At 40.0% G+C, this 22,903-nt stretch overlaps 1 long non-coding RNA gene across 2 annotated transcripts in view; it reads right to left on the reverse strand.

Moving 5' to 3' along the window:
* The window catches only part of LOC138442371 (uncharacterized), a 75,221-nt gene that overhangs the window by 12,721 nt on the left and 39,597 nt on the right, over window positions 1–22,903 (reverse strand). The window contains exons 2-3 of one of the 2 annotated variants that reach the window (XR_011257670.1): window positions 13,665–13,706; window positions 12,640–12,771 (exon numbers count right to left, since the gene is read on the reverse strand). This is a non-coding gene — a long non-coding RNA (uncharacterized lncRNA). Of the gene's footprint in view, window positions 1–11,220; window positions 12,772–13,664; window positions 13,707–22,903 lie in introns of those variants that run through there. The other variant, XR_011257669.1, reaches the window with a different exon arrangement.

The following is a 22,903-nucleotide window of genomic DNA, read 5'->3' on the forward strand; positions in this document are numbered from 1 at the left end:
CATGACTTCCAGCCTCAAAGTCACAAGATGATTCCTGAAATTCCAGCCATTGCATCCACTTTCTAGCAAGAAGGCGTGAAAGGGAAAAATGTGTGAAAATCCCCATCCAATAGCCACTTACTGGCGACCCCTGATAAGAAAGAAAGGGAAATGGGTGTTGCATAAATAACTAAGGTACCACAGCTCAAGAACTGAGGGTCAGATTATTCACTGCCCCTCAATAGGCATCATGATTCTGTCAGTACAATTATATTGGGATTAAAGCATGTATCTCAAAAGAGAAAGCAGGAAAAAAAAAAAAGAGGAATGATGGTTTTGGGTGGCTCGAGTCATGAAAATTTGAGGGTTTAACAAGAAAGGGTGTTTGATTCCTGTCCAGCAGCAAAACGAAATCATTAGTAGACCTGGTTCCAGGGTGAGGAAGTCAAAATGATGATGGAGAACCATGTGGCAGAAGGATAAGCTTTGAGATGAGGGAGACTAATCACGATGCTTACAAGATTGCATCTGCCCTTCTTGTGTAGAGAAAGGCCAGCAGGGTTGCTGACTGTCCTCCCACGCTCCTGGCAGCCTGCTAATTACCTAGCACAGCACTCAGTAAGTATGTGTTGAATGAATTAGTCATGGCGCACTTTCCCTCTGATGCCAGCCGTGCCCTCAGAATGCCTCTCACACATGTCTCCAGGCAGCCACGACCAACGGATCAGAGATGTGATCAGAGACCAACCTGCCGTCCTCACGCTGAAGTGAACCTGGGCTCAGCAACCTGGCTGTTCCTTCTGAACTTCAGTATGTATTTATCTCAGTTCTTACTTTTTCCTTAGAAAATGCTTTTTAGGGTGAAAATATCAACAAGTGAATAAAAGAACGGAATTTTTCCCTCTTGGCATAGAGAGGGAGTGTGGATAGTTAATGCCTCAGAACTAAGTATGGTACAGGAAACAGGTTTCCTTCTGTGAGAAAATCCCAAATTTAATTAAAACTTGAGGAACTATGAAAACATCTGTCTTCCCCATATGTGCTTTCCTCCTGTAGAGTCTGTGTGTGTGTGTGAGTGTGTGTGTGTGTGAGTGTGCGTGTGCGTGTGTGTGTGTCTGTGTGTGTGTGAGTGTGTGTGTGTGCGTGTGTTCATGTGTGTGTGCGTGTGTAGTCTGAGATCAAACTTTCTTTACAATCCTAAAGCTCCATTTGCCACTTGTTCTAGATAGATGACAGTCTACCGAAGATGAAGACTGAAGACTCTCTGAGAAGAGAAAAAAGAACCAAGTCACCCACAACATCAGCAATACAGGGAGAATACTCGTTCAATTAACATTTACTAAGTGCCTCATATATGAGCAATACGAGTGTGCAGTTGCTGTGATAAGCAGAGCTGCCATGGCCTTTACTCCATAGCAAAATAGGAAAGAGGCCATTAATCAAACTACCATATTTATGATTATATAATTATAAACTGAATTAAGTATCCTGAAGGTACCATGAGATCCTGGAATAACAACAGTAATAAAACCAATTTTATGTGAATAGAACATTCATTTGGAGGTACAAATGAAAGGTGTCCCAGAAAGGGAGGAAGAGATGTGAGCTATCTAATGTGGGAGTAGCATGTTCAAGGGCCCTGAGGCAGGAAGCAGCATAGCAGCTCCCACAGACTAGAATGCCTGTGTGGCTGGAGTGAGGACAGAGGGCAAGCGATTCTAAATGGGGCTGAGAAGCAAGCAGAGGGCACTAGCAGGGACTTGAAGGCCATAGAAAAAATTAAATTTCCATCTTAACTGCCCTGCATATGCGCTAAGTCACTTCAGTTGTGTCCAACTCTGTGCAGACCCTATTAACTGTAGCCCACCAGGCTCTTCTGTCCATAGTATTCTCCAGGCAAGCATACTGGAATGAGTTGCCATGCCCTTCTCCTTAACTGCCATAGGAATCCATTAAATCATCTTAAGAAGTGAAGTAATTATGTTTATGCTTCCCAGGTGGCTCAGTGGTAAAGAATCTGCCTGCCAATTTAAAGAGATGGGGCCTCCCTGTTTGTCCAGTGGTTAGCACTCTGTGCTTCCAATGCAAGGGGCCTGGGTCCAATCCCTAGTTTTGGAACTAAGATCCCACATGCCTATGGCACAGCCAAAAATATACAGGGCTTCTCTTGTATCAGTAAAGAATCTGCCTGCAGTGCCAGAGACCCAGGTTCAATCCCTGGGTTGGGAAGATCGTCTGGAGAAGGAAATGGTAACCCACTCCAGTATTCTTGCCTGGAGAATCCCATGGACAGAGGAGCCTGGCAGACTATAGTACATGGGGTCCCAAGAACTGGACACAACTTAATGTCTAAACCACCGGGAGATTCCAGTTCAATCCCTGGGTCAGGAATATCCCCTGGAGATGGAAATGACAACCCACTCCAGCATTCTTGCCTGGGGAAAGTCCATGGACAGAAGAGCCTGGTGGGCTCCATTCCATAGGATTACAAAGAGTTGTACACAACTGAGCACACACACACACACACACACACACAATTATGTTTGTGCTGCATAGATACGTGTGTGGCGTGATGCTAAGAGGACACTAGAGCATTACTGTGGCAAACTGGGATTTCTGTTGTTTGCCTAAGTCATGCCTGACTCTTTGTGACACCATGGACTATAGCACACCAGGCTCTTCCGTCCTCCACTGTCTCCCAGAGTTTATTCAAATTCATGTCTATTGAGTCAGTGATGCTATCTAACCATCTCATCTTCTGCCACCCCTTTCTCCTTATGCCTTCACTCTTTCCCAGTATCAGGGTCTTTTCCAGTGAGTTGGCTCTTCACATCAGGTGGTCAAAGTATTAGAGTTTCAACTTTAGCATCAGCCCTTCCAATGAATATTCAGGATTGATTCCCTTTAGGATTGATTGGTTGATCTCCATGGCGTCCAAGGATTTCTCCAACACCACAGTTTGAAACCATCAATTCTTTGGCACTCAGCTTTCTTTATGGTCCAACTCTTACATTTGTACATGACTACTGGAAAAACCATAGCTTTAACTATACAGTTCTTTGTCAGCAAAGTAATGTTTCTGTTTTTAAACATGCTGTCTAGGTCTGTCATACCTTTCCTTCCAAGGAGCAAGTGTCTTTAATTTCATGGCTGCAGTTACCATCTGCAGTGATTCTGGAGTCCAAGAAAATAAAATCTGTCACTGCTTCCACTTTTCCCCCCATCTATTTTCCATGAAGTGATAAGACCAGATGCTATGATTGTAGGTTTTTGAATGTTGAGTTTTAAGCCAGCTTTTTCTCTCTCCCTTTCACCCCCATCAAGAGGCTCTTTAGTTCCTCTTTACTTTCTCCACTAGAGTGATATTATCTGCATATCTGAGGTGGTTGATATTTCTTCTGGCAACCTTGATTCCAGCTTGTGATTCATCCAGCCTAACATTTCACATGATGTACTATGCATATAAGTTAAATAAGCAGGGTGACAGTATACAGTCTTGACATACTCCTTTCCCAATTTGAACCAGTTCATTCATTGTTCCATGTCCGGTTCTAACTTGCTTCTTGACCCGCATGCAAGTTTCTCAGGAGACAGGTCTGGTGATTCCCATCTGTTCAAGCATTTTCCATAGTTTGTTGTGATCTCAAAGGCTTTAACACAGTCAGTGAAGCAGACATTGATGTTTTTCTGGAACTCCCTTGCTTTCTCTATGATCCAAAGAATGTTGGCAATTTGGTCTTTGGTTCCTCTGGCTTTTCCCCATTACTGTGATTGGCTATCTTGACTTTGGCCTCAGGATGTTCTAGTTAGCCAAACCCCTCAGGCACAGCAATATGAACACATCTGGAGTTCACTCCACCTTTGAGTGAAATCCCTCTCCTCTCAGGTAATATTGAATGATTTCATATCACCTTGTTCCTCTGATCCTATTTAAAATGAAAACATGATTAGGTGTCAGTGTCTGTATGTCTTAACTTCTGAATAATTTTCAATCTTCAAAAAATGTTCTTGGCCTCAGTTCAGTTCAGTTCAGTTGCTCAGTCGTGCCCGACTCTTTGCGACCCCAAGAATCGCAGCACGCCAGGCCTCCCTGTCCATCACCAACTCCCGGAGTTCACTCAGACTCGCGTCCATCAAGTCGGTGATGCCATCCAGCCATCTCATCCTCTGTCATCCCCTTCTCCTCCTGCCCCCAGTCCTTCCCAGCATCAGAGTCTTTTCCAATGAGTCAACTTCTTCGCATGAGGTGGCCAAAGTACTGGAGTTTCAGCTTCAGCATCATTCCCTCCAAAGAAATTTCTTGGCTTAAATACCACCAAATAAAATCTTGGCTCATGCATTTTCAAGTCAATTAAGGCCTAGGGTGGGTTGAAGGTTAATATACATCACATTTCTCTAAACTTTCAACTTGAATAAAAGTAAATGAAAAATGAAGACCTTTGCAATCTGGTAAAGCATCCATGGTGAGCCACCCAGAATAATAATGGATGAACCCAGTTATAAGAACTATATGAAGTTACTTGGTGCTTTAAGGACTAGGTAAGCTCAGACTAGACAGTGTTTAGAAGGCTCTTTCATTCCCAGTGAGAGTCCAAAGGAGATCTTAAAACAGAGGGGGGAAAAAACACTTCGTGCAAGAAAAGGCAAGACTGCTTTTAAAGGTTCAAATCATTTAATTTCATTCCTATTCTCTCCTTTCCCCTACACCCATATGCAGACTGCAGCAAATAAGGTATCATTTGCCTTTTCAATAATCTGAATCTTAACAATGAACACACTGAAGAAATGACCACATGGTCTTCTCTGTATTCAGTTAATTAAGAGTAAGTATTCTGCTGATTTGCAATTTTGCAGAACAACCAACCAGCTATTTGACTGCATTTTTCATTAACAGACAGTGAATCTGGAGTTGTAAAAACACATCTTACGGCTGCATTCAGTGAAATAATTATCTAAGGCAACATGGCTATTCAGAGGTGAAAATAGTAACAAACCATGCTTGGAATTTGGGTTTAAATCCTTAATTAATTTTAAATTATTCTAATTTGTATTATATTAATTTATTTTATATTCTATATTATATTAATTATTAATTTATATTATATTCTATAATAATTTCATAGATGAAAATAAACCTAAAGGAAAATGTTTTAAATATTAAAAATATTTTAGAACCTGAAAATAAATACCTGAAAATAAAGATGAGAAATTGAATAGTCAAGAAGAAAATTTCTGGCTTAGCAGAAAGTTCCTCCACATTTCCCTGTAAATCAAGATTAAAAAGCAAGGTATACTATCTACAGCAATAAATGCCAGATAATTGCTCCTAAGGCCATATTTTCTCCAACAGAAAGATTCTCTCAGTAAATAAATATCCAAAGTTGTGGTTTTTTTAAACTAGCATTTATCTTTCTACAAACAGCAAGCTAGTTGCAAGGAATTCAGAGTTCACTGGCTCAGTGTAACCTCCTAAATGGAAGGCCTTTCTGGGCCAGAATTAAGACTCTCTACTGCCAAGATAGCTTGCTACTTTCAAAAGGGAAGGATGTCATACTCCCCATGATCCCAACTCTTAAGAAGAAAGATACATGGACTTCTTATCTCTCTTGCATTATTAGTACAAATTCTGACCTTCCCTAAACTGAATTTTCCAAAGTGAATGGTGGAACTGGGAAAACAGTCAAGCTGTGGACATCCTATCAAAGGAGCTCCTAAACAAGGAGGACTTCGGGGTAAAGAGGAAGGCTTCCCTTGTGGTTCAGCTGGTAAAGAATCTGCCTGCAATGCGGGAAACCTGGGTTTGATCCCTGGTTTGGGAAGATTCCCTGGAGAAGGGAAAGCTACCCGCTCCGGTATTCTGGCCTGGAGAATTCCAAGGACTCTACAGTCCATGGGGTGGCAAAGAGCTGGGCATGACTGAGCAACTTTCACTTTCTGGGACAGGACAGGGGTGCTGTGTGCTAAGTCCCTTCAGTAGTGTCCAACTCTTTGCCACCCTATGGACTGTAGCCTTGCCAGGCTTCTCTGTCCATGGGATTCTCCAGGCAATACTGAAGTGGGTGGCCATGCCCTCCTCCAGGGTACCTTCCCGACCCAGGGATAGAACCCATATCTCCTGCACCGTAGGGGAATTCCTTACTGCTGAGCCACAGGGGAAGCCCAAAGGGCAGGGGGACGGAAGGAGCTGGGAAACTGGGATTAACACACAAGTACTATTGACAATATGCATACAATAGAAAACTAGATATCTTATAGATAATAAGATAATATTATAATATAATAATAATATTATAGATAATAAGAACTTACTGTATAGCATAGGGAACTCTACTTAATGGACTGTGGCAACCTGAATGGGGAGGAAGTCCAAAAGAGAGAGGGGATATATGTATAGCTGATTCATTTTTCTGCACAGTAGAAAGTAACACAACATTAAAAAGCAATGATACTCCAATAAAAATTAATTTTGAAAACAGAGGAAGGCTTCTGACTGGTGTTCTCCTTCACATTCTAAATCTGAATATTTGAGGATTGTATATGCAAAGTTTGCCTTTGAGAATTTTCTAACCAAGTTCCTAATTTTTCTTTCAAGTCACCAGGTCTGTGTCATCCACTAGTTCAAATAAATATTGACAACCAAAATGCCTGAGGTCCTCAGTGATCATTCTTTCAGACTCCCTCCTCTCAGAGGTGAACTATAAGCCCCAAGTCATATAGGGAGTTTGTTGGTGACATATCCAAAACCAGAGTTGGGGCTCACTTAAGTGATTTTGATCATTCCTCCCAGTTCTTTCAAAAAGCAGTTTTTCCTCCCCAGTGTGTTGAAAGCATAGGAACCACCAGAGGAATTAGTTCTTCATCTCCAAATCCTTCCAGACCAGTTCGGCTGGCTAGTTCCCCCCCGCTTCCTTAACCTAACTTTTCCTTCCCCCATCTGTTTCCTAAGAATGTTCTTTCATCGGGGCCTTTGCATCTTTTCCAGGACGTGATTGTTCTCTTTTGCTCCCTCTGGCCCACCACACACACTGTGGTGGTGTGTCAGAGCCACCCCCATACTTCCAAATTCCCAACGGGGCTCTGTTCCAGAAGGACTGTGACCCCCTGCCCCCGCTTCATCTTGCTCCTCTCTGCTTCTCGTTAAAATACTTGTAACTGAACATAGCCAGATATGCGGCTTTAGTTTTACCACACAGTTTTGACAAAAATACTGGATACGTTTCATGTTTTCATACCAGAAAATTGAAATTATCAGCCATTGTGCTCTAAGCTGAGTGCCCTCGACTTTGCAGACATTTTGCGTATAACACAGCAGTTCTCTTCGGGCTTCCTGTGCGTGAATGAAATGCCAGTGAGGTCATGATAGAGGCCAGAAAGGACCGGTGCATCAATAACACCACGGCTGAAGTGAGCGGGGCAATTACACAAAATCTAATAAAAAAAAATAACCCAGATGGACTGTCATGCCTCTAAAGAGGAATGCCTCAGGGGAAAAATAACTCGCACGCGCGCGCGCACATACACACACACACACACACACACACACACTCACACTCACACACTCACACGAACAATCCAGGCTTAATTAAAGTTCATGCTTTGTCTGCATTCTGTCCCTAAAGTTTCCACTTCAAACAGAGCAGAATGACCTGAAGTGTCTTTTCTCATTTTCATGTAATTTCCTTCAGCTTTTCTGTCAATGAGAAAATTGGGTTTTCAATCTGTTCACCCTGCCACAGCCTGACCAACTGAAGTCAAAACCACCCCTACCATTTTCCTCCTCTGTGCAATGAACCTCACGTTGGTTCTTGTCTTGACAAATGTCCCTCAACAGCCTACATACCAACCTTTAAAGCAACTCAGTCATTCTGTCCTTTAGGCACCCTAAGTTATTCACACTTTGTTCATTTCCAAGTGATTCCCAAACACTTTGCTCTCATATTCCTCCTTCCCCAAACTAAAAACTCAAGTTATTACAAAATATACACAAATGCTCTTACTAAATGTGACAACCACTCTGAAAGGCTCTAGAAAGAACAGCCATGTTCATCTACAGATATAGAACACAGGATCATAATGTGTTGTGTTAAATAGCCTTTATTTAGTGACTAGGGTAAATATTACTAATAACAATGCTTTAAGAACAACTAAAATGGCTCTAAAATGTTTTATTTATGAAAGTGAAAGTTGCTCAATCATGTCCGACTCTTTGCAACCCCAAGGACTATACAGTCCATGAAATTCTCCAGGCCAGAATGGAGAATGGGTAGCTGTTCCCCTCTCCAGGGGTCTTCCCAACCTGGGAATCGCACCCAGATCTCCCTCATTGCATGCAGATTCTTTACCAGCTGAGCCACAAGGGAAGCCCAAGAATACTGAAGTGGGTAGCCTATCCCTTCTTCAGCAGATCTTCTTGACCCAGGAAGCAAACCAGGGTCTCCTGCATTGCAGGCAGATTCTTTACCAACTGAGCTATGAGGGAAGCCCAAAGTCACACAGTCATGTCTGACTCTTTGTGACCCTGTGGACTATACAGTCCATGGAATTCTCCAGGCCAGAATACTGGAGTGGGTAGCTGTTCCCTTCTCCAGTGGATCTTCCCAACCCAGTGATCGAGCCCAGGTCTCCCACATTGCAGGTGGATTCTTTACCAGCTGAGCCACCAGGGAAGCCCTTTTATTTACAAAGCCTGCTATAAATTACAATAAGCTTTTTTTTGGTTTGGTCAACTAAAACATCATCTACTATAGAGAATCCCCCATGTGAAATACTAAAATTTTACCCAAAAATGTGGTAAATAAACAACTACCATTTACTTTCCTCCTGCTGTATATAAAATCCAAGCAACATAAACTCATTTTTTTCCTTACATTCATCCAATAAAACAGGGGTTATTGGCTGTATTTTGTATGACTCAGATAAAGATGTCACCAAAGGTCACAAAGCTAGTAAATGACAAGATGGAGACATGAATCTGGTTCTCTCAGATGTTAAGTTCAGGTTTTTTAACTAAGCTTACTACTTCTCAAGGGTGCCTGGCATCTTCAAACAGAAGAAGAGGAAGTTTTAAAGGAGAAATGACATTGAGATATTGGTATGTGCTTAATCACTCAGTCATGTCAGACTTTTTGTGACCCCACGGTCTGTAGCCCACCAGGTTCCTCTGTCCATGGGATTCTCCAGGCAAGAATACTGGAGTGGGTTACCATTTCCTTCTCCAGGGGATTTTCCCAACCCAGGATCGAACAGGGGTCTCCTGCATTGTAGGTGGATTTTTCTGCCGCTGAGCCACCAGTGAAGCCCTTAGGATATCTGCCTCTTCCTTATGCTGCTGCTGCTAAGTCGCTTCAGTCATGTCTGACTCTGTGCGACCTCATAGTAGGCAGCCCACCAGGCTTCTCCGTCCCTGGGATTCTCCAGGCAAGAACATCGGAGTGGGTTGCCATGTCCTTCTCCAATGCACGAAAGTGAAGAGTGAAAGTGAAGTCGCTCAGTCGTGTCTGACTCTTAGCAACCCCATGGACTGCAGCCCACCAGGGTCCTCCACCCGTAGGATTTTCCAGGCAAGATTACTGGAGTGGGTCACCATTGCCTTCTCCAGCCTCTTTCTTATAAGTAGCATTAAATCCTACATCAGAGTCCTGAAATCCTGAAAGTTTACAAATCCAAGTACGATTTAACCTACCTGTTCATACTGCTTTAGAAATTTGCTGTGTAAAGATTTAGTGTGCATCTCTGCCAAACCCTAAAATATGTGTTGCATGGATTTAAAAAAGTTATCATACTTCAACTACAGTAGCTATAAATGATCGATACAGAACTCAGGGTATTCAGTCTGGTAGATGAAATAAATGTGACTCAGTTAAAGCCCAAGATGTTTCAATTCTACAGAGTCCATTTTCTTGACTGTATGTAGACGTTTTTGGCTAAGAAAGATGTACACATTTATCAAGCCCTGGAGAAAAGCAACACTTGCTCTGGAAAATGTGTATAGGGTCGTTTGAGGGATGAGCTGGATGGATGGAAGGAAGAGTCAGGCAATCAGTGTGTAAAGCAAGTTAACTCAGAGGAGTTGCCACTTTATGTATAACACTGATATCTGAAACAGAGACAAGAAAGTCCTGACTGATAGAAAAGTATCTGGCCTAACAGACCGTGAAGAGGAGCTGAATTTTTTCTCCGCAGAGCTCTATGTTTTTTGTTGACTCATCTTGCACTCTTAGGAGTGAGACTACCGAATTTCAAAGACTAATTTTGTCTTCAGTCTCTAGGAGCTCACTATAGACTCACTTTTTTTCCTCTCCTTGAATTCTGAATTTGTATTTAGAGGTAGAATTTTTACCACAGCCTTATAAAAATGTCCCATCCAGGGAAAACAAAAACTTGTTTATACAATAGCTTCCTCTGGATTTTAAAAAATTAAAGGTGATTTGATACTGAACATCTTTAGTAAGAATTAGAATTTCTCTCATGAAATTACTTACCATTTTCTTAATTGGATGTATTTACCCTAGGATGTCAAGTCCTGTGTTTGAATGGTTTCCTGTGACTCTTCAGAGGAAACACTTTAATAACAAGACCCTGTGTGTGTCACTTTATATTTGGTGAGAGGATTGCACTGGCTCTAATTATATTATAAATGGGACAGCTTCATTAACCAAAGTGGCAGAAATAACAAAAGCATCTAATGCTTATTCCACCTGGACATTTCACAAAGCTGAATGACGCTTCCCTATTCAAAAATGCCTCTCTAGTGCATTTATTAAAATGAGCTTTCAACAAAACCATTGGCTAGAGAGAGAAGATAGCCTCAGCTGTGCTAAAACTTGATTTCCTCTGAGTACCAAATAGCTTCATAAATATTTCAGTACAGAGAGCAGGGGAAAGCATTTAGAAATTAGAAAGCATGGCAGAGTGTGCAGATTTAGGAATAGCCACAAATGATTCATGTCAGTTCTGACTTAAAGACCACCTACTTTATACTAGGCCATGATCAATGCCAGTGATGCCAAAACAAATGAAAATGGTTTAAGGAGTCCATGGAGCTTAAGGGTGAAATAAACATTTAAATAAAAATTTAAAGATAGGATGGCAGGTATTCTGAGAGAAACATGGAAATAAAAGCAGCTTCAGCATCCCTCTTCTGAGCCTCCGCCTTCTGTCCCAGTGCTGTGTTGTCATCCATGTTATCTCATTCAATCCTCACAACTAATGATGTGATCAGGTGTTATGAGGCACTATGGATTTATTCACTCAACAAGGATTTATTGAGTACTTACTTTGGACTGAGCACTATTCTATGCACTGGATAACAGGGAACAAGACAAAAATCCCTACTTTCATGGAGTTTCCATTGTCTTGGGAAGAAACAGAAAATAGAAAAATCACTAAATATATATAACATTTTAAAAGGTGATAAGTTCTACGGAGAAAATTAAAATAAAATATGAAATGGATGGTGATGAATATAGTTATAAATGGAGTGGATTTCAAGAGGCTTCACTGAGAAAAACACATTTGAGCAAAACCCTAAAGAAAGTGAGGTAGCAAGCCATAGTGAGAAGCAGGAAGGAAGGAAGTTAACCACACCAATGGAGCAAAGAACTGGCTACGCTGAGAAGGGGAGGAAGACGGCCTTACTTAGCTCTGAAGAAAGGTCATTGCAGACAATTGTAAGGTACGTGTAAATACCTTAAGGAAATACAAGCCACTCAGCAGATTTAGTGAAAGCAAGGAATGCATGAAATAATGCCATTTCTGTAAAATTATGTGGTGTATATCCAAGGAGATATATGAAAAAATGTTCAGAGATAGCAATGGAAATTTATCTGAGTGGTAGAGTGTCAGTTACTTGTCTTTAAATTTTCTGATTTGTGCGAGTGGTTTCCAATAGAAGTATATTATTCTGTCATCAGGGGAAAAAAAAATTGAATTGACCGACATTCACTCTTGAATTTAGAGACTTAAAAGAGATAGTTAAACCCATGTCTACCCACTTTTTCTAAGTAATAAACATTCTGATTTCAGGGCTCATTAACAGCTAGTTTAGCCACAACCATTTTCCCCAGACTTTTCTCTGGCTAGCCGTGGCCATATGGGCAGGTTTACCTTATGGGTTGTACATGAAAGAAGTTGGGATGATTCTAAAGAAGTGGCCTTAAAAGAAGGGGGATCATGGACTTCAGCTCTTCTTCTTCCTGCCAGCCTGAAATCAGACGTAATTTCTGATGCACATTTTCTTAGAATGTAGGAACAATTTTCTTAATGTCACAGATTGACTTCATAAACCACGCAACCAGCCCTTGACTCCCACCTTCAGATTTCATAGCAAGAATAAAATTTGGAGTTTGGGATTAACACACTGCAATATATAAAGTAGACAACCAATAAGGACCTACTGCACAGCACAGCACATTATACTCATTATTTTGCAATAATCTAAAAGGGAAAAGAATCTAAAAAAGATTCTTTTCAGGTATAAATCAGAATCACTTTGCTGTGTACGTCTGAAACTAGCACAATGTTGTAAATCAACTATATTTCAATGAAAAAGTCATCTTGCAATGTTTAAACGACTCCACGTTTTCTGATATGTGGACCTGAGCCCAGTCCTAGCTGATACGGCGTACAAAGCAGAGTCCAGTTCCTGTGTGCTCAGTGTACCTTCGGTGCTCATTTTGTTATAACACAGCTGCTCCCTTGCACAGGGAAGGAGTTTTGCAGACAACTGAGCCGAGTCTTGCGGGCTGAATCGGAACTTGAGGCAGTCATATACTACCACGAGCTAGAAGAAATCTTCAAAAGAGTATGGATAAATTAGAAGCAATTGGATCTAATAGAGTTTATTAAGAAGCTAAATTAAGCTAAAATATCACAAAACCAAAGCTTTCCTTTATTACCAAGAATACCTAATTAGGAAAAAAAAACCCTCAGTAATAAGAGGAACAAAATGGATTTAAAAACACATAAAAATAAATAAGAAGGGAACTTCCTTGGTGGTCCAGTGGTTAAAACTTCACTATCCAATGTAGAGGGTTCAGATTTGATCCCTAGTCAGGAAGCTAAGATGCCACATGCGTAAGGGCCAAAAAACCAAAACACAAAACCGAAGCAATATTGCAACAAATTCAGTAAAATCTTTAAAAATGGTCCCCATCAAAAAATCTTTTAAAATAAATAAGCAAACTCCAGGAGTATTAAGTAAATAATAAAGAAATAAAGAAATAGGACTTAATAAATAAGAAATTTGATTTCTTATAAGTCAAATTTATAAGAAAAGACACAACTTTAACAACTGTAAAAGATGACTTAAACAGATGTTCTAAATAAATGCCCCTTACTTGAAAAATAATCACCATAGAAAACACTTGAATGTTAAAAAAAATAAGAATAAAAATTATTTTTATCAGTTATATAAAAAATATTTTATTAATAATAAAAATATAATTTTATTATTCTTCCCTAGAGTAACAAAAGATACATACATGTTACAGTACTTATTGATGCACAATTCTGATGCAGAAATTAACAAGAAAATACAGTCTTGAAACTTATCCCTAAATACATGGATATTTAGTATATAATAAAAGCAGAATTTCAAATTAGTGGGAAAAGAATGGACTATTCAATGATATTTAATGGCAATAGGAAAAATATCTAAATGGAAGAAAATAAAACTATATACTCACCTCACTCCAAATAGTCACATAAACTTCATATTGCTTAAAGTTCTAAGTGTTAAAAAAAAGAAGAAGAAGAACATTAGAAATAGATACAGGAAAAAAATTACAGCTAGAGGACTTTCCAAGTAAAATGGGTTTCCAAACAAGACAATAAAAGGAATACAAGGAAAGCCATTAATGAAAAAATTGCAAACAAGACTATATAATCCTTAATTCTCTATGCCAAAGTTGTCAAAAATATAGTTTAAAAAAATCAAACTGATGAAAATATTTTAAAACTGAAATTGACAAAAGCTAATATCTCTAATATATACAGAGTTTCTTCAAATCAATATGGAAAAAACAAAAGTAAAGAACGTAAACATAATTTTCTAGAAATAAAAATTCTCAAACTTACTAGTAAATGCACAAGACATGAAAATTAAAACAATACAACAATGTTTACCTATCAAATAGGCAAAACGTGAAATTGCAGAAGCTGTGTTTGTCCCATTTTCAGATCCCTTTCCAAGGGAGTTATTCCCTGTGCTACTGTAGACTTATTGTGCTTGTGGAAAGAGGTGAGTTTAGGACCTTCCTCCATCTTCAACCCTCTCATTTAAAAAAAATTTTTTTTAATTGCTAATATTGGTGTTGTGTAAGCTTGGTTTCAAGCCAACCTAACTCTCAATGTCACTTCTAACCACAGAGCCTTTATTTGCTCATCCTCCAACCACAAATGATCCCATACAATTGTCATTTCACAGACAGATTATAATGCAGTCCTGACTAAAGTGAGAACAGTATAGATCCTTCTGCCTGGCTCTCATATTCAGACCCCAGTCATGTATGCTTGTTAAACTTTCCTAAAACCCATTTTTCCTTTATGTATAATAGGGATTTATTCATTCTTGACTGCGTATTTCTATTTTACTATTTCTACTCCTGCTTTAATCAGCTTCAAATCCCTGTGGAATTGATGAATACAGAGAGAGGCATAGAAATAGAGGTGATAAGTAGAAGACAGGGGACAACAAAGAAAATGGATGTTTAAATCAAACTTTCTTGATTTCTTCTGAGATACTAACCTAAGGAATTAAATATTAAATGATAAAAACAATTTTATTATCAACTTATGACCTCTTTCCAAAAGTGTGCTCATGTGAATCAGGAACACATCCACAATTTAGGGCTTAAAAATAACCACTTTCTGGAGTCAAAAGATGGAAAACCATCTATATCTTCTATACAAATTATGCTAAGTTAATACTTTTGACTTGAAGCATCTCCTATAAAAATATTTTTTACAAAATAAATACATACATTTTATTGATGTTGATGCTAAGACTTTTGGCTATTGTAGGCATCAAAAGCAAGAAAATGTATATACATCTATACACACACATATTTATAATCAATTATACTGCATCAAGGAGAAGGCAATGGCACCCCACTCCGGTACTCTTGCCTGGAAAATCCTATGGACGGAGGAGCCTGGTGGGCTGCTGTCCATGGGGTCGCTAAGAGTCGGATACGACTGAGCAACTTTGCTTTCATTTTCATGCATTGGAGAGGGAAATGGCAACCCACTCCAGTGTTCTTGCCTGGAGAATCCCAGGGACGGGAATGGCAACCCACTCCAGTGTTCTTGCCTGGAGAATCCCAGGGATGGGGGGCTGTCATCTATGGGATCACACAGAGTCAGACACGACTGAAGTGACTTAGCAGCATACTGCGTCAATAACTAAAAAGCCAAAGAACCCGTCTTCTTTTCCCACTCTGAATATGTGTAACCAAACTCAGGCTTTGACTGAAGTCATTGTTCCGTGATTATGTATTATTCAGCTTCTATCTAAGTCTGTCTCAGAATCTTCTATCTTGAACTACACAACAACTTTGGCAAAAAAATAAAAAGGCCTGTCCTACCATTCCTCATGCAAGTGATAAGGATCTGCTTCTGTTGTGCACTGCTTGAGGTTTTGCTTAAGGAAGAAAGCCCTTGTAGTGCCCTTTTTATGTAATTCATCCTGGGGATAATCCCCCAGGAAATGTCTGGATAGCTTCACTGGGTTATGGGAAATGAAAATCCTATGTTGTTTTAGCTGAGTATGTTTTAGACCTTATTGTTGGAAGTGAGCCTTACTTGACATTTGATATTAATCACAGACATTGGAGAAACACCTCAGGGAGCTGGAATTGTCATCTGTGACCAATCAAGTCTCATTGGACAACACTCACTGCTCAGTGTTGCTTTAACTTACTGTGCTGAGATGTCACACCTGTCAGCCAGCTTGCACATCTTCCCAAGGATTTGCTAGGCTTAGTTTTTCCCTGTCTATAAATGCAACATAAGTTAGCAACATTCATTGACAGATTTCAGCAGTATTTTTCCCCTAGTTGAGCTGTTAGCTCGATTGTGAAGTACAGGGATTTCTTTTCAGTCTTCAAAGAATTCAGAACCACAATCAGAACTAGGGGGAAATAGCAAAGCAGATTGACAGCATATCCATCCAGATAGTCTAGCAGTTGCTTAGCTGTTCGCCAACACTGCCAGCCCTCCTCTCATCTCTCCAGCAAGTGGAACGCTGAAGAAATATACCTGGAATTTTCAGATAAAGGCAACTGGAAAACACCAACACAGATGTGGTGCAGTGGTAAAAAAAAAAAAAAAATCCACTTGCAATGCAGGAGACGCAAGAGACGAGAGTTGGATACCTGGGTAAGGAAGATCCCCCAGAGCAGGAAATAGCAATCCACTCCAGTATTCTTTCCTGGGAAAATTTCATGGACAGAAGAGCCTGCCGGGCTACAGTCCATGAGGTTACAAAGAGCTCGACGCGACTGAGCACAGACAGACATTCATTCAATACAGATGAAGTAGCAGTTAAATCAAAGTTAATTTTAAATTGCTCAAATAATTGGGGCTTGTAATTCTTATGGTTTATAATATCCTCTTCATGACCCCCGCCACATGCCTGGGCTCTTTCTAAGAGATCACAAAGATTGGTTGGTGAGCAGAGGCAGCATAAAACCAAGAACCAGATGGAGTTTGGAGGTGCTCCCTAAGAAGCCTTCTTCAGTTTATTAAAGCCACATAGAGCAATGTAAGCAATGGTAGAGAAACCTGTACTTAAGCATAGATAGAAAATTTTAAAGTTCAAGAGGTTTTTATTTGTTAAGAAAATCATGAAAAAAATGGAGTGAGAGAAATTAGGGGTTGGGTAAAATTTAGTTGTTAAATATTTAAAGTAAAAAATGCAGGACATGAGGCTGAGTATTATTTTTAAGTGTTTCCTAAGATATTTCCTTGAAACAGTTTCTTCAATCTAGATGTATACAGTGTTCAAAACAATTACAGCTATGGAAAAGGAAAGGAGATAAATTATCCAGGGGCTCCAGCAAAAATACTATCCAAAATGGATAATTTTAATTACAAGCTCTTTACTAAAGAGGCTTTTCTGTATTTATGAGAAAATGAGACCATGTCTGGTGAAGTCAAGGTCTCTAATTATCCAGAGCAGTGTTGACTTCTGTAGTCCGGGCCGTGACCGTGAACAATTGGGAATGAAATTCAAACCTTTTGTCCATCAGGATCTGCTTCAGCCTTCCCTCTGAGGCTGCAATTCACACTTAAAAAAAATAACACTAATCATGTTGAAGACCTTTTGAGGTTCCACCTGTGTTAAATCAAGAACAAGGAAAAGATTTAACACTTTCTTCCCCATCTCAAGCAAGCCAGAAATGCTCACTGCATATTACTACATATTGCTAATCACTTCATGTCCTGTATGTGGCAGATTTATTCACAATGGAAAATTTTGACATTTTTTTCTTTTTTATAAAAATATTCAAATAAAATAGATAAGATTAATAAAGGGGAATTTTTAATATAAGCAACATTTTTATGTATTTACCTCTTAGGTTAAACCAAGGGATAAAATCCTTGACACAACATCATTTTAAATAAAATTGTTATTGATTCATATAGCTGACAAAAAACTGGACGTGAATTATAGCACATTATGCTGGGTCTTTCGAGGAGTAGAGTAACTTCATAAACCTCTGCTGCCACATTTGCCTCATGTCCCTTGTATTTTGTACACTCATCTACTATTAACACCTACCTGAAATAGAAGGAGTAAAGTTGATCTCTTGGTAAATGACTGCATTGGCCCAAATTCCCTGGGATCCTGTATCTGGCCAGTTCTTGAGGCCACATGCCCTCAGTGTAGTCATACCCGGCAGGCTAACAGAACATATTTCTTCTGCACAGGGCATAGCTATAAACCCTCAAGGACAGCAAAACCCACTCCAGTTTCAGCCTTACCTCTGAAATGTATCCATCACTGGAGAATGAGTGCAGCATGACTAATGGTGATTAGGAGGACACATGGTATGATGGAAAAAGAACTGAGCTTGGAATCAGAAGGCAACTGCTCCTGTTTCAGTGCTAACCCTTACTAACTGGGTGACCTACGGCAAATCTTTTTAAATCTCTGTCCTCAGTTTCTCCTTCGTAAACATGGGCAGTGATACTTTACTATATCAAGTTGTTTGTAAATAACATGTGGAAACATTTTGTAAACATTATACATGCAAAAAATTACATGTATTAGTTCAGTTCAGTCGCTCAGTCGTGTCTGACTCTTTGTGACCCCATGAATTGCAGCACGCCAGGCCTCTCTGTCCATCACCAACTCCCAGAGTTCACTCAAACTCATGTCCATCCAGTCGGTGATGCCATCCAGCCATCTCATCCTCTGTCGTCCCCTTCTCCTCCTGCCCTCAATCTCTCCCAGCATCAGAGTCTTTTCCAAAGAGTCAACTCTTCGCATGAGGTGGCCAAAGTATTGGAGTTTCAGCTTTAGCATCAGTCCTTCCAATGAACACCCAGGGCTGATCTCCTTCAGAATGGACTGATTGGATCTCCTTGCAGTCCAAGGGACTCTCAAGAGTCTTCTCCAACACCACAGTTCAAAAGCATCCATTCTTCAGCACTCAGCTTTCCTCACAGTCCAACTCTCACATCCATACATGACCACTGGAAACAGTGCCTCTACATTAATTTATCTATATTTGCACATTTCTCATGGCCAGGTAAGAAGAATAAATAATGAAAAATTAAATGCTGCTTCCTTCACACTTTCTGTTTTGGAAGCATCTTTCAGGCCACATTTAATTGCAGGCAATGAATCTCAGAACAAAGAACTTTTACCTCACCTTCCCTTGTAAAATATGTGAGAAATCATGATAGTTAAGGCTCAAATATAAACTTGGCTAAAGCTAAGGTGGGAAAATTTTAGACAAGGAGTCAGCAGACTGGTGTGCTGAACTCAGCTCTGCTAAAAGCAAATGTCACATCAACATGACACATAACCTCTGTGTAATTTATCCTTCAATTAAATGGAGGAAAGAGGGGGATTAGAGTTAAGTTGTTCTTCACTCTTTTGTGTCATGCATCTCTCTAAATATTTTTATATATTTTAATATTTTAATTCCAAAAATCACAACCATCATATGAGGTGGTATTAATATTATCTTCGCCTTATCATTAGGTCACTGAAGCTTAGAGTACCGAAATGACACAAATAACACCTGCATCTAAGTCTAGGGAATTCAAGGACCCACGTAAATGATCTACAGAAGACTTTAGGTTAAAAGTCTCAGAATTAGAGCATATTCTCCAGGGAGTTTTCCCAACCCAGGGACTGAACCCAGGTCTCCTGCATTGGAGGCAGATTCTTTAGCATCTGAGCCACCAAGGAAGCACGGTCCTTGTACCTGAGCATTCTCTTCTTAAATGAAAGGCCCATATTTTATTTGGGTAACACTCAAAACCTTGGCCTGATATGGCCCCTTTCCTTCTAATAAGAGATGGATAGTTACCTCAGATGGACAGTTACCTACCAGTGGATATGCAACACTATTACCCAGTGAGATAATAGTACTCTGGCATCTTTAAAAATAAAGCCAATGACTCTAAGAAATAAAAATGAATTCACTTTGTCCTGGTGACATTCAGAGAAGCTGCTGCCAATAGGCCCTGGGTTTGTCCTCGGGCCACTTTCTTCCTAAATGCACACTAGATTGCACAGTTTTATCAAGGATCATGGATTCTTACCATTTGAATCCTCCTTTATAGAGACTATAATTTTTTCAGATCCAATTCAATACTCAACAAACATTAGAACGGAGTAAGTAAGCACATTTTCAGATATCCAAGTTTTCCAAAAATCTTGCTTCTATACACCCTTTTTGTCTTTTAAAGGAGATTGATAGATATTATGCTCCATTGGAACAAAGAATTAAACCAAAAAGATCAAGGCATGATATCCAAAAAATGGAAGCTGTACCACATGAGATCTCCTTGCATGACAGCAAAGACAAGTGCCAGGACTGTAGCTAAGCAGGAAGGAGAATGTGTAGAAAGAGAATTGATAGCTATTTTTTGGAGCTTCTGTTAAAGGATGTAGGGGATCTTAATCATAAACTTGAAGAAAGCTGAGTAAAAGAAAAAAAATCAACTAATTCACAGCAAAAATAAAAGTTTGCAGAAGTATACTTAGCAGTGAACATTTACAAATACAAAATAATGAAAACCCTGAATATGGACTTAACCATAAAGCTATTCTGCAGGTTTCCAAGAAGAATAAATATGTCTGCATGAAGAGGGGTATAAGAAAAATTTTCATCTTCTATAGTCAATAGTTCAGTTCTGCTCAATCGCTCAGTCATGTCCGACTCTGCGATCCCATGAATTGCAGCACGCCAGGCCTCCCTGTCCATCACCAACTCCTGGAGTTCACTCAAACTCATGTCCATCCAGTCAGTGATGCCATCCAGCCATCTCATCCTCTTTCATCCCCTTCTCCTCCTGCCCCCAATCCCTCCCAGCATCAGACTCTATTCCAATGAGTCAACTCTTCGCATGAGGTGGCCAAAGTACTGGAGTTTCAGCTTTCGTATCAGTCCTTCCAATGAACATCCAGGGCTGATCACCTTCAGAATGGACTTGTTGGATCTCCTTGCAGTCCAAGGGACTCTCAAGAGTCTTCTCCAACACCACACTTCAAAAGCATCAATTCTTCAGCGCTCAGCCTTCTTCACAGTCCAACTCTCACATCCATACGTGACCACTGGAAAAACCTTGACAAGATGAACCTTTGTTGGCAAAGTAATGTCTTGGCTTTTCAATATGCTGTCTAGGTTGGGCATAACTCTCCTTCCAAGGAGTAAGCATCTTTTAATTTCATTGGCTGCAGTCACAATCTGCAGTGACTTTGGAGCCCAAAAAGATAAAGTCTGACACTGTTTCCACTGTTTCCCCATCTATTTGCCATGAAGTGATGGGACAGGATGCCATGATCTCCGTTTTCTGAAAGTTGACCTTTAAGCCAACTTTCACACTCTCCTCTTTCACTTTCATCAAGAGGCTCTTTAGTTATTCTTCGCTTTCTGCCATAAGGGTGGTGTTATCTGCATATCTGAGGTTATTGATATTTCTCCCAACAATTGTGATTCCAGCTTGTGTTTCTTCCAGCCCAGCATTTCTCATGATGTACTCTGCATAGAAGTTAAATAAGCAGGGTGACAATATACAGCCTTGACGTACTCCTTTTCCTATTTGGAATCAGTCTGTTGTTCCACATCCAGTTGTAACTGTTGCTTCCTGACCTGCATACAGGTTTCTCAAAAGGTAGGTCAGGTGGTCTGGTATTCCCATCTCTTTCAGAATTTTCCACAGTTGATTGTGATCCACACAGTCAAAGGCTTTGGCATCGTCAATAAAGCAGAAGTAGATGTTCTTCTGGAACTCTCTTGCTTTTTCGATGATCCAGCAGATGTTGGCAATTTGATCTCTGGTTCCTCTGCCTTTCCTAACATCTAAAACATTAAGTATGATAGACTAGTAATGGAATCATGCCACTGAAGATACATGGGTGATTATTGGACACAATAGCTGAACAAGTTGAGAATGATCAGACCCAAAGAGTGGAAAATGAGATGGTGAGAAGGAAAACAAACTTTAATATTATTTGACTTTAAAGACTGTCTACAATAAATACCTCAATATAAATAAAAATTAAACATTAACAAGATACTAGAGGAGACTATACAATAGACTAAAGTCACATCACTTTGGTGACAAAGGTCCATATTATCAATGCTATGGTTTTTCCAGTAGTCATGTATGGATGTGAGAGTTGGACCACAAAGAAGGATGAATGTCAAAGAATTGATGCTTTTGAACTGTGGTGTTGGAGAAGACTCTTGAGAGTCCCTTGGACAGCAAGGAGATCAAATTCGTCAATCCTATAGGAAATCAACCCTGAATATTCATTGGAAGGACTGATGCTGAAGCTGAAGCTCCAATACTTTGGCCACCTGATGGGAAGAGCCGACTCATTGGAACAGACCCTGATGCTGGAAAAGATTGAGGGCAGGTGGAAAAAAAGGAGGGAACAGAGGATGAGATGGTTGGATGGCATCACCAACTCAATGGACATGAGTTGAGCAAACTCTGGGAGATGGTGAACGATAGGAAAGCCTGGCATGCTGCAGTCCACGGGGTCGCAAGAGGTGGACACTACTTAGTGACTGAACTACAGCAGAAACCTGCGTTGATCTGAAAGGAGTTAAATGCTGCCCCTGCTCTTCCCTTGGAATTCTGAGGAAGCACCGCCCCCACCCAAAGTCATCTTTACATAACCTTTTTCTCAATCCCATAGTACATTCCAGACAGTACTGAAACTTAAACAGCTTCAAGATCTTCTTATTTCTTTTTAGTTGTGATTAAGAAGTAACATGGAAGTTTCTGGTGAAAAGATAATATCATTGTATTTTAGGGGTCATTTTGAGTAAATGATTCAGAGCAATGTTACTGCAATGTTGCTGATCAAGATCAGCTGTGGGAAGCCCTGCTTTTACCTTCTCAAGTTCCATGTGGTCAGTTTCAAAAGCCATTACCTCTTGTGATACTGGTATGTTACCTGGTGAACAATTCACACAACTTCTGAATTTATGCACTCTAAACGAAAAGCAAAATGGCATACCAGTCTTGAAATCCTGCCTGGAGATGCATAGAAAATGTGGAGTATCCCCAGGGTATTTGATTGCTAAAAGGAAATGTCCTGAGTCACTACTGCCTACTCAGGGTTTGAAAACACTGCAGATGTGCCAACAATTTCTTCTTTCACCTTTGCCATCTTGATGAAGAGTTCCACTCCAGAAAGGATAATGAAGAGCAAGCATTCACAGTGGGTCAC

The sequence above is a fragment of the Ovis canadensis genome, chromosome 6 (genome assembly GCF_042477335.2).
Source record: "Ovis canadensis isolate MfBH-ARS-UI-01 breed Bighorn chromosome 6, ARS-UI_OviCan_v2, whole genome shotgun sequence".
NCBI classification, from domain to species: domain Eukaryota; kingdom Metazoa; phylum Chordata; class Mammalia; order Artiodactyla; family Bovidae; genus Ovis; species Ovis canadensis.